Source organism: Petaurus breviceps, unplaced genomic scaffold (assembly GCF_028583685.1).
Source record: "Petaurus breviceps papuanus isolate PSGF00001 unplaced genomic scaffold, PetGlider_PUasm1.0 178, whole genome shotgun sequence".
NCBI lineage: Eukaryota > Metazoa > Chordata > Mammalia > Diprotodontia > Petauridae > Petaurus > Petaurus breviceps.
Window position 1 is genome coordinate 31,386,315 of NW_027185777.1, and position 13,061 is coordinate 31,399,375.

The following is a 13,061-nucleotide window of genomic DNA, read 5'->3' on the forward strand; positions in this document are numbered from 1 at the left end:
TTTACCTCCAGGGGCATGAATTATGCATAATTATTCCCTGATAAGTCAAGCAGCATTTGCAGTTGGCCATTAAACATGGTGGGTATGGTAGGAAACCAGGCTGGATGACAAATGATCAGAGGCTTTAAAAAAATACGTAATGCTGCAGTATGTTTGGCAAAGAAAGAAGGTTTTACTCTGTTCAATTTCTTATTCTAACTTTGGTTATTAAATCCCCACTAAAAATGACTTCATAAAGTTACAAATCTTTGCAAATTCTACAAATTGTAAAGATTGTTTTGCCCTCAAGAAATTATGCTTCAGCTTCTATTTTAATTTCCAGTTAACAAATAAACTTTAGATCCCCAAAGAGCAGTGGTAATTCCATATTCAGATCTATATAACTTGCTCTAAATTATACCCTGTAGTGAATTTGAAAATGCTGAGTGCAAAATATTCTCGTTGGTTGCCAGCATTGCAAACCACATATTCAAGTCAACACTTGTGTGAAAACTACAAAAATGGACCCAGACATTGATGTTTAAGTTGTTTATTATTCAAGTTTTATTTCATGAGTACCATGATCAAAATAATTAGCTCCTATGTTCTGTTGTTGCTGTTGGTGGTGGTAGCCTGTGTGTGTGTGTGTGTGTGTGTGTGTGTGTGTGTGTGTGTGACATCTGCATAGCCTGTGAAACGGAGTCTAGGTTGCAAAGTCATGCTCTAGGACTAGTGTAGATGACTGTTAATAATAATATTAATTACTAACATACATAGCATTTATATATCTAGGCTTTGTCTAATGTGTTACAATCATTATATCATTTGATCCTCACAACAGTCCTATGAGGTAGGTGCTATTATTATCTCCATCCGATGAGGAAACTGAGGAAAACATAAATTAAGTGACTTACCAAGCGTTACACAACTAGTGAGTATCTGAAGCAGCTTTTGAACTTATGTCTTCCTGACTTCAGACCCAGGTCTCTATCCATTGCACAACACAGGAAAAAAAAAATAGAAAAGATGGTTTTCAAATATAAGGAGCAGGGTAGAAAGGATTACTGGGTACAGATGGAATGATATGCTCTGGGATTGAATTCTGTTTCTACTCTGCCATCTTGGCTCTGCCCCCTCTGGGATTGAATTCTACGAGCTGTGGGATGGTAAGAAAAATCCCTTCCTTCATCTGAATCTCAGTTCTCTTGTCTGAATTTAGGCCTCTTATTAGCATTCTTGGTGTTTTAGTTTGAGGGTTTTTCTCATGATGGCTTCCACTATTTCTTTTAGGACACTCCCCTAATAAGTACCAACTCTACTAAATATGTGGCTCTGAAGCCCTTGATCGTTCTTCCCCTTTGTTCTGGACCAAACTCTCACCTTCCAAAAATAGAAATTCCTTCTTTCTTTTTAATCTCATTAATTTAATTTATTAATTAAATTAATTTAATCTCATTTAATCTCATTCAATAACTAGAATGTTGGGTTTAAGTGAGAGAGACCTGAGTTAAGATGCTACCTTAGACTCTTATGAGTTAAGTGACTCATTGCAAGTTAGTTCGACTTGTTTTCCTCTTCTGTAAAATGAGGATAATCCAGAGTTTCTGTGAGGTTCAAAAGAGAGACTATATAGAGTGCTTTGTGAACCTTAAAGCTCTATATAAATGCTAGCTATTGCATTATTGCTGTTATTATTATTTTTTTTACCAGCATATAACTGAGTCCAGTAAAAATAAAACAGGCAGTTTGGGTTTGCCAATCAACAGTTTAAAAAAAAAATTAATGACATAAGAGGGAAATTGCTCATTTAGAACAATGATGAGCCGAGAGGGAGTCAAAAGTGAATAGATAGCCTACAATCTATTCAGCTCTCTCCCTAGAGGGAGGGAAGGCAATGGGGAAAGGATGTGTCACCATCAATCTTGCTGGCCAGTGCTCAGCACAGATTGAGCCGAGGGCATAGTTTGTCCTTGGATCATCCCATCACCCCCAGTTAGGAAGGACTGAGTTCTTTGTGCTGGCTGACCCTCCACCCCACTGTCCGCTCTCCATGGGGCCTCCCTCCTCTGCTATCTTACAGAGGCTTCTCCCTATTTTGCTTGTTCAGACTGGTTTTCTGCTTCTTCTACCTGTAAATTCCTTTAAATCCCATAGTCAGAAGCAAGACCCTAGGGACTATGAAGATTTTACGTGAAAGCCAACCATAGTCAACAAGACAGGGACATAGATTCATTTTTTCTTGAATCAAGCCAGGAATGGACCACATTCATATAGCATGTGATACGTATGATCACTTTTGATCCTCACAATAACTGTGAGGGAGATGCTACCATCATCTCCATTTTTATGGTTGTTCTGTCATTTCAGTCAAGTCTGACCCTTTGTGATCCCATTTGGGGTTTTCTTGGCAAAGATAGTGGAGTGGTTCATTATTTCCTTTTCCAGCTCATTTTTACAGATGATGAAACGAAGCAAACAGGGTTAAGTGACTTGCCCCGGGTCACACAGTTACTGTCTGAGTCCACATTTGAACTCAGGAAGATGTTTCTTTCTTTCTTTCTTTTTTTTTTTTTAAAGCAATTGAGGTTAAGTAACTTGCTCAAGGTTACATGGCCAGGTGTTTCTGGGTGGGTGCTAAGTGTCTTAGCCCAGATTCAATTCCCAGGTCATCCCGACACTGCAGCTGGTGCTCTTACTCCCTGTGTGTAATGGGAATGTAAATTTTTAAGATCTTCCCTGCCCCTAGGCTAAAGTGCACCTGGAGCCTGGGGTGGGAGGCTTGTTTTTCAGTAGATACTTCTTGATTGGCCAGTAAGTCAATAAGGTTGTTACATTCTCTGAGCCAGGAGAAGGCTATATAAACCCTGATGTGTAGCTTTGTTTTGGGGCTCACTTTGAGAAGTGTTCTGTGATTTGATCTGGATTCTGGGAAGCCATTGTTGAGAGCCCCCCCCTCGGCTTTGAAAAACCCAGATGTTGAAACCCAGATGTTGATTTGGTATGGATGTAATGGTTGGACAGTTTGGAATACTGTCTACTTGATCTGTTTCTCTGTCTTGATAATTCTGTCTGTGTTTTCCTGAAGTTTGGGGTGCTGAACTTTTTCCCCTGAACTAGGTAAATGATATATGTTTGACTGATTAAAGTAAGCTTGTTAACCCATTTTGAGTTGCTTTCCTTTATCAAAGCAGATCCAAGAACCTGTGTTGGCAGCAAACCCTAGGGACGCTTGGGGTACTTGCTGCTACACTGTGCTACCTGGCCGCCCCAAGATGTTTCTTTCTGACTCCAGGCCCAGCATTCTATCCACTGTGCCACCTACCTGTCTCCATTTTGCTCATGAGGAGGCTTAGAAAGGATGAATGACTTGTTCCTAGTCACAAAGCTTGTAATCATCAGAAGAAGGATTCAAACCTTAGTTTTCAATTTTTTTTTTTTTTAAAGCAATCGGGGTTAAGTAACTTGCTCAAGGTTACACGGCCAGGTGTTTCTGGGTGGGTGCTAAGTGTCTGAGCCTGGGATTCGATCCCCAGGTCATTCTGACACTGGAGCCGGTGCTGTTACTCACTGTGCTACCTGGCCACCCCCAAACCTTAGTTTCTTGACCTCAAAATCAGCATTATATTGATTCTACTGCATTACTTCTCAGCAGAACTGGGATTTGAACAGAGGTTCTGACTCCAAAATCAGGGCCTGTCCATTAAATGGCATACTGTGGGATTGTCTCTCCAACCATCACCAGGTATATGTTGAGGCATTGAAGTAGTACAGTGGATAAAGTGCTGGGCCTGGAGTCAAGAAGACCTGAGTTCAAATTCAGTTTTAGACACATACTAGCTGTGTGACCCTGGACAAGTCACTTTACCTCTGTTTGCCTGAATTTCCTCATGTGTAAAATGGAGATAATAATAGCATCAACCTTATAGGGTTGTTCTGAGTAACAAATGAAATAATAATTGTAAATGCTTATCACAGTGTCTGGCACATAGTGAGTGCTACATAAATGCTGTTTCTTCCTCCTCCTCTTACTCTTCCTCCTCTTATTCCTTCTCAGGACAACTTGGGGTCAGATTCAGCTTGTGGCACAGTCTTGCTGTCATAGCCTAGGTGAATCTCTTAAGTGCCTTTCATAGAGAACCCAGGTCATCTCTATAGCTATAAATTCCAATTCTGCTTTGGTGGAGGGGTTTCCTTACAATAAGGAAATCACAGGTCCAGACAAGACAGTAAAAAAAAGAAGAACCATGATAACAAAGGTCATTCTGTTGCTATAGTCCAGTTGGGTATTTCCAAACAATTAGTGTCTTTTTATTCTGTTTGGGTTTTCCATTTTGACTGCTGCTCAGAGAGAGCTCTGTTCAGTGTGGTTTGAATCTATCTAGCCAGTGGTGGTGGTAAATAAATTAGAGGAAAATTGGTCATGGTGGGGCAGTGTTAGTGACCGTGCCAATGAGGAGTAGTCCCATGGGGAAGCCATACCCAACAGCATACTGTAGTGGAAAGACCACTGGCCTGGGAACCAGAGAAACCAGAGTGCAGTCTTGCCTCTATTACTACAGTTTGCATCTAATTGGTGTCACTAGGGCTCAGTTTTATCGTTTAGGAAAAGGGGTTGGACTGGATCAGGGATTCTTAATCTGTGCTCTCTGAACTTAATTTTTTTGATAACTGTATTTCAATATTATTAGTTTCCTTGTAAGCCTATGTATTTTATTTTGTCTTAAAAAAACATTCTGAGAAGAGGTCTATCCATTGGCTTCACCAGACTTCCCAAGGGGTCCTTGACACAAAAAAAATGTTAAGAATCACTACACTAGATGGCCTCTAATTCCCTTTTCAGTTCTAAATCCTCTATGAGGTTCTAATGTTAAAAGTCAAGAAAATAAGGAGTCAGGGGCTGATCAGTTTTCTTAATACAGTCTAAGTGAACCTGCCCATGGTATGAGAATTCTCAGTTAATCCAGGATGGTGCAGGGGAGTAGAGTGCAAATGAGTTGGGATAGATGGAGATGACTGGAATTTTCTGGTAGTTCCCCATCTTTCCTCAAATCATCCTACTTTGTCCAATTAGAGGGGAAATTATTGAACCATAGGGTAATATTCAATTGCATTCATCTCACTATAAAAATTTGATTTTATAAACTTGAGAAAAATTTCAGTCTCTGTGGCATCTTCATTGATTTAATGGCTCCTTTCATACATAACATCAGCAGCCACCTTTTCAATAAGAAATGAAAACATTAGTTCATTTCTTAGGAGAAAATGGAGATTTGCTTATTTGTCTTGTATGTACTTTCCCTTGTTCCATCCTACCCAAGTTCTTCACAGTGGTAATTAGGCCTTTGAGCTTGTAAGAATTTACCATTCTTTTAAAAAATCATGAATGAATACAATCAATGGTTTTTAATGTATGCTAGATAAAATGTTAGCCTTAATAAGCAGATTTGAGTTTAAATCTTGCCTCTAACATTCAGCTTTTTGACCCTAAGCAAATGACACCATTTCTGAGCCTCAAATAATTCGCTAAGTCTAAATTTTAGATGGGTTATAATTTCCTTTGGTAGAAGAAATTCTCTCACTGGAATTTTCCATGCTGTATGAAATGACAAGTCCTTGACATTGTTATCAAATCTCAGGACTTTGCTTGTATTGATAAATGCATAGACTTAAGTGCAATGTCCAAATTTGCATGTAGTCATTTATTTGTGTGGCTTATTGATTAGTAATTTGTTTAGTGATTCATTTTTTTGCTTTTCCCATATGTTTTCCCTATAGCTCCTAGCCCATGTAATGTTCTCAATGTAACAAAGAAAAACAGTTCAGAGAAACTGACCAACACAGTAACCATATTATAATAGGCACCATAGTGTAGGGAAAACAGTTTTGACTATGGAGAAAAAGAACCCACATTTAAACCTGGAAACTTCTATGTGTTAAAGTGACCTTAGATGAGTCCCTTAAAATCTCATGATGTCCATTTCTTCATGGGTAAGATGAAGGGGCTGGGCTGGATGCCCTCTAAGCTCCCTCCCAGCTTGAAGATTATGACCCTGTGCTCCTATTTGGTATCCTTTGTGTCCCACTCTATTTGCCAGCTTCTTCCTCCCCTTGTTTCGGTGCTACTTGGTCACACTAAAACCCAGATGTACTCTCTATTTTCATCTAATCATTAAATGCTAACTTCAAAGACACCAAGCAAACACTAAGATACTGCTCTCACTTCAAGATCCAAAAGATTAGCACCACATTCAGGGTGTGTAGGCAAGTGTTCTCATTCTCAGCTTTCTGAATAAAATAAAAATAAATGTGCAGACAAAAGCACCAGGGTAATATCTTCAGACCCCCAGCTGGCTTTGCCTTGCTTTTTTAGTAACACACTTCCCTAACACTCAACAGGCATTTTTGTTGCCGCCTAATGCTTTGCTAATATTTAGAAACACTCTCACAGTGGGAGTTTGCAAATGTCTCCACAGTTCTCGGACAAACCAAATTAATATAATTCCAGACCCAATAGCTTTTGTGTAGCAAGTGAGAAAAAAAGTGGGTTTGCTTTCTTCCAGTCATAATGAGTTTGACTAGGAAAAATGAGTAACCCTGGGAAAACTCTTAAAGATTAAAAAAAGTAAAGCAACATAGTTTGTCTTTACTGCATAATTTGGAACAATATTTCATAGGATGTTATTCTCTAACAGTTTTTTGGACTCCTCTTTATTTTTTAACCATTCTTCTTTACTTTGTTAGAGGAAAGAGACTGATCTCTCAATTTGGACTCTGGAGCCTTTTGTCTGTTTCTTTTAGAATATTGCTCCATTAATTAATTGTCTCCCCTCTCTTTTTCCTCTTCCCATTATCTCCCCTCTCTCCTTTCTCTTCTCCTCCTCTCTCCCTTCTCATCTCTCCTTCTTTTGCCTTTCTTCTCTACTCTTCTCCTTGACTCTTTCACATCATTTAGCATTATTTGTACACTTTTTCCTATTTAGAAGTTTTCCCTTCTTTGGTTTCAAAATATCATACAAACTAACCTGATTCTTCAACTTCCCAGGCTTATGTTTCTCTGTCTTTTTGTTGTCTTCACTTTCTTTCTTTCTTTTAATGTATTTTTATTTTTTGGCAGCATTTGGGATTAAGTGACTTATCCAGGGTCATGCAACTAGTGAGTGTCTGAAACTGGTTTTGAATTTAGGTCCACCTGACTCCAGGGTGGGTGCTCTATCCATTGTACCACTTAACTGCTCCTATTATCTTTACTTTCTTTTCTCACTCCTCAAGTGAGCACACACCTCTGTTGTTCTTCCTCAATACTCTCCCATAAGAATCTCACTATAAATGGAGGTCCCCAAATTTACATTTTTTTCATTGCCCTCAACTCTATTCTGATCTTCAATCTCACATCTCTTCTACTAGGTGCTTCCACCTGGAAGTTCTATTCAAATGTCAGAGTTCATGTCTAGAATGGAATCATGCCTTCATGCTTCTTCATTTCTGTCATTCTATTAGTTATTCAGGCTTTGAACATTGTCATCCTTTGTTATTTCCTCTCTATTGTCCCTTTCATAGTGAGTCACTAAGTCTGTCAATTTGTTCTTGTCAACACCTTCCACTTCCAAAGAATCCTGTGTTCCTTCTCAAGACAGAAGAATTGCATGGACCTGCATAGACTTCTGGGATTTGGAGATTTTTGCTCATCTCCTGAGGTGTAGTTTGTAGTGAGGTAGAATGGGATAGAAAAAAGAAATCCTGAGGAAAAAAGAGGAAAGATATAACAGAACACATTGATTTCAAGGACACCAGAACTTGAGATGTCATTAGCCCCCCTCAAATTCGCATCTCAGAGAAAAAAGTTTAAAGGACATAGGGCAAGATAAGGCTTTTTTAAAAAAAAATAGGGATATCTACTCTGGTGGCTGGAATGCTAAGGAATTAAACAGAGACAGTATGGAGAATGGAGAGGTCCCTTTCTTGCCCCTTTCTCCTGCCTTACTCCAGCTAGGTACAACTAGCACCCAATTTTCAGTATGTTCTTTTAGTCTGTTATAGATTGCTCTATTCCTACTTCAAAAAAAAACCTGTGGCTGACCTTAGCTTGTTAATTTCCTCATGCCCATTGGTTTATGGCATGTGGTCCTGTAGCAGCAAGCACCCCAAGCGTCCTCAGGGTTTGCTGCCACCACATGTTCTTGGATCTGCTTTGTTAAAGGAAAGCAACTCAAAATGGGTTAACAAGCTTACTTTAATCAGTCAGACATATATCGTTTACCTTGTTCAGGGGAAATGGTCAGCACCCCGAACTTCAAAGTATACAGGCAGAATTATCAAGACAGAAACAGATCAAGTAGACAGATTTCCAAACTGTCCAACCATTACATCCATACCCAGTCAACATCTGGGTTTCCACATCTGGGTTTTTCAAAGCCGGGGGACTCTCAACAACGGCTTCCCAGAATTCAGATCAAATCACAGAACACTTCTCAAAGTGAGTCCCAAAACAAAGCTACACATCAGGGCTTATATAGCCTTCTCCTGGCTCAGAGAATGTAACAACCTTATTGACCCACAAAACAAGCTTCCCTCCCCAGGCTTCTGGTGCACTTTAGCCTAGGGGCAGGGAAGATCTTCCAAATTTGCATTCCCATTACAGGTCCCAGGACAGCAAGAATGACCTTTGCTATTGCTGGGATTGGAGTCCTAGATCATTGTTTAAATTTTTACTCTGTAACTGGGGCACAGTCATGAGCATTGTCAGAGAGTTTCCACTCTAACTGGAGTCAGAATTCATATGTTTGATAACTATACTTTTCAGGACAATTATTATAAACTCAATCCTCAAACCTTGAGCCCTGCCAGTTATGATTTCTAGTTATAGAACACATGGTGAGAGTTGGAAGGGCATTAGGGATGACTGAGTCCAACACTCAAATCTTATGGCTGAAGAACTAAAGAAAATAAGTAATTGTCCAAGTGCTAATTATTCATATAGATGGGCTTGGAATTCAGGTCTCCAGACTTCTGATTCTGTACTTTAAGTACTTGCTGTTCTTGTCATTTCCCATGACACGCACCTGGAATTATCTTATTCCTAAATCCCTCTTCATCGCATCATCCCTTGATAATTATAACCTTTTCTTGTCTCCCTGATTCCAGGCTCCTGTTCTTCCAATACATCTTATACATCACTGCAAGTTAATAATTACCAAACTCTGGTTCACTCAAATCATTCCCTTCTCAAAAGCTTTCAGTTGGCTCCCCATTGCCATGTTCAAGGACCTCTACCTACCTTTTCAGTCTCACCCTTTCATATTCCACCTTGTATAAGCTGGTACAAGACACTAGGCTAAATGATGGAGACACATAATGTATATGGTTCCTCTTCCCAGGGAGATTATAGTCTAACTGAGGTGATAAGTCATTATATTAAAATATAGATTACAACTTCTACAAACTTAGTTCCAACTTATCTCTCAGTCTTTCCCCCACTATTTTCCAGCTAAAACATTCCATTTCAGTCAAAATGGTGGATCCAATCTTCCCTGAACCCATATTATTTGTATTCTACCTGATGAGACTTTATTTTCACCCCATCCTTCCTAATTGACCTGCCCTTTCAGAACCTCTTAATTTGTCTAAGTTCTATGCCCAGCTTTCATCCCACCCTTTTCAAAAATTCTTTTCCAACCATCCCAGATCTTTGTAAACATTTCGTCTTTGGAACTCTACAGCACTGATTTATACCACTCATTTAGAACTTGATATATGGTATTTTAAGCTACTTTCTGATCTCTCCTCCCCTGCCCCCAAACCTCTTATCTTAACTATATTTAAAGGCTCTCCTACTGCCAATTAAGCACAGAGCCCCACGTATCATTGATCACCAAATGTTTGTTAGAAATGTTTGTTAGTTTGTTAGTAATGATAATAAAGATGATCTTAGAATGTTTATTGGGAAATACTTCAACCACTAGTGACTACGTAGTATTCTCTAAACTGGGAAAATAAAGGGAAGGTAATTAACAGAATATTTTTATAAATTTTTATAGGAATGTCACAGTCCACTGAGGATGGAATAGAGACTTTGGCATGGAATTAAATGTTTCAAACATTTCTCATGTATCCATTTCTTCCATCTTGTTATTCAACAAATATTTACCAAGTATCTAGTATATTGAAAGCCCTAAATTAGGAAATACGAAGGGTATGAGAGTAGTACATGACTGTGACCCTGGAGCAGTTTATAATCTTGTGTTACTTGTGGACATGTTTTAAAATTTTGTAGCACATATGGATGCAGAGATGCTGGTTTATCTGCTGATAAAAACTTGAGAACAAGAAGAAACTTCAAATTGGTAATTTAAGGATGAGGGGAGTACATATTAGTGGCTTTAGAATCCAAAATGACACTTTATCTTATGCTTGAATTTGAATCTTGTTTTTCAAAGCTAAATTAAAAACTATTCCTGGGCTGGCTAGGTGGCACAGTGGATACAGTACCGGCCCTGGAATCAGGAGGACCTGAGTTCAAATCTGGTCTCAGATACTTAACACTAGCTCTGTGACCTTGGACAAGTCACTTAACCCTAATTGCCCTGCTTTCCCCCCTCCAAAAAGCAAAAAAAAAAAAAGCCCCCAAAATGCAAAACAACAAACCAAAAACTATTACTTTAAATTTTGCTGAAATGGTAAGGGAATTTGAAGATCTCCCCTGCCCCTTAATAGGCCTAGGGAAGTTGAAGATCTTCCCTGCCCTTTAATGGGCCTCAAGTGGAACCCAACAGGAGGGGCTTGATTGGGCGGAGGCTTGTTTGTCAGGAACGTCCACATCTTTTGTTACTTTATAATTAGGCAGTGGGTCATGAAGGTCGTGATATTCTCTGACCCTGAAGAAGGGTATATACACTCTGAGGTGAGGTTTTGCTTTGGGGCTCTCTTATGGGAAGAGTTGTGGGATTTGACCAGATGGGACTTTGGGGAGCCGTTGAGCCCCTCAGCTTTGAAAATCCATATGTTGGTGCTTCTCTCTCTGGTAACTAACTATGTATGTATGTAATGGTCAGGCAGCTGAAAGTTCTGTCTGTTGGTCTGTTGAATTGTGTTATTTTCTCTGTATTTATTGTCTGCTTGTAATTTCTGTTTGTATTTTCTTAAGTTCAGGGTGGTGACTTTTCCCCCTGAACTTAAGTAAGTGAATTATACACACACACACACACACACACACACAACACACATGCGTACACAGAGATATGTACGCATATGTTTAAAGATGTTTGACCCCATTAAAGTTGCTTTCCTTTTGTAAAGCAGATCAAAGAACATGTGCTAGCAGTCATCCTGGGTATGCTAGGGTGCTTGCTGTTATAATTGCCAATCTAATTTAAAAGTAAATTTCACACCAGACTCTAAGGTGAAGATATTTGGTAGTGTAATGCATGGTCATGCATTCAGTTTATATTAACTGAGATGGCTGGCAAGAAGTTTACCTTTTTTTTTTTTAGCTATTGCAAATATTTTAATAAGTGTTCTCTGCAAGCAATGCATTTAAAACACCAGTTTGTGAGGATAAACTCCATTGGAGAGAGAGAAGACAGAACGCAGATAGCCACGGAGCTGATTTGGGGTAGGATCTGAGAGTCTACTGTTTTCTGATCAGCCTTGCGCTGCTCTGTAATCTCATATTTCTCTTTTTCTGTGTCAAAAATCTCTCCTTCTTGGTGTCTAGGTTTATGGAGCCTCTTCTTCTTGAAGTAAGCATCAGTAAGATGATTTGGAATTTTCACACCTGAAAGGTTAACCTGGGTAGAAGTGGCAATAACGAATTTCTGATAGGTCCTTCTCGGAGGAACACGGTTGATGGTCAGAGGTCCAGTCACCAGTAGCAAGCCACTAGCCAGTTGCTTCAGGAAAACCATTCCCCTGCCCTTGTGGCGGCCAGTGAGCATGATCAGAACGGTACCTGCCTTGATGCTAGCTCGGAGTCTCCTCACATGCTGGCTAAACGGCTTTCTGCCATGACTTAGCAGCTTTCTAGGCACATCCTCAGTAGGGTAATACCTAGGCATTTTGTGAATCTTTACCACTCGAGTTCCTCCATTCTTATCGCCACCAACAGGCTTTGAGATAGTAGCAGGCACTTTTTCTTTCTTCTTCCTTTCAATCCGAGTTTTTGGGGCAGCATATTTCCGCTTGTACATGGCTCTCCGGGAATACATTGCAGACCTGGAGTATCTACCAATCCCTCGGGCCAGGAATGGGTTCCGACTGCAATGCTTTCGAGGCTTTTTGACCTTTTCAGCTACATCTTCCTTTTTGTTCTCTTTTTTTTCCTTTTTGACCTTCTTTTGCTTGGGTGGCTTTTTGTCCACCATCTTGAGAGATGGGAAAGAGCGAAGTTTACCATTTTTAAAGAATTTGAATGTGACTAGCAATTATATGTTAAAATGTCTATGAGAGTATTGTTTGTAGTCTATAATTATAAAACTATAACTATAAAATCATTGATGATATTCATCAGAAAGGAAAAATTGCCAATGACAACGATTGCTTGCTTCACAATTTTTTTTCCAAATGCTTTATTAACTTCTGGTTTACTTCATTCATTTCCGCCAGATTTTGGGTTATAAATTTTCTCCCCATTTTCCCCTACCTACCTCCCCAAAATAGTGGTCCCCCAGGATATCCCCTCCTCTTATTTCCCAATTACATGTAAAATAGTATTAATAATTGTGTGTGTGTGTGTATATATATATTTAAACATTTGTTTTTAAAACTTTGAATTCCAGATTCATTCCCTTCTTCCCTTGTCATGCATCTTTACTGGGAAGATAAACAATTAAATATAGGTTGTACATGTGTAGCTAATGCAAAACATTACCATAGTAGATATATTGTAGAAGACTGATTATATTTCCCACCCTCCTATCCCATGTCCCACTTGATTTATTCTATACTTTGGTTCTGTCCCTTTTCAAAAGTGTGTGCTTCCAACTTCCCTCCCCCCCAGCCTGCCCTCCCTTCCATCATCCCCCCTCTCATGCCCTTCCTCCCTACTCTCCTGTAGGGTGAGATACCCTATTTAGTGTGTATGTCATTCC

The 13,061-nt window shown here is 39.4% G+C and overlaps 1 pseudogene; it reads right to left on the bottom strand.

Moving 5' to 3' along the window:
• Nucleotides 1-11,451: 11,451 nt before the first annotated feature.
• On the bottom strand, nucleotides 11,452-12,349 carry LOC138159800 (large ribosomal subunit protein eL6-like; annotated as a pseudogene).
• Nucleotides 12,350-13,061: the final 712 nt, after the last annotated feature.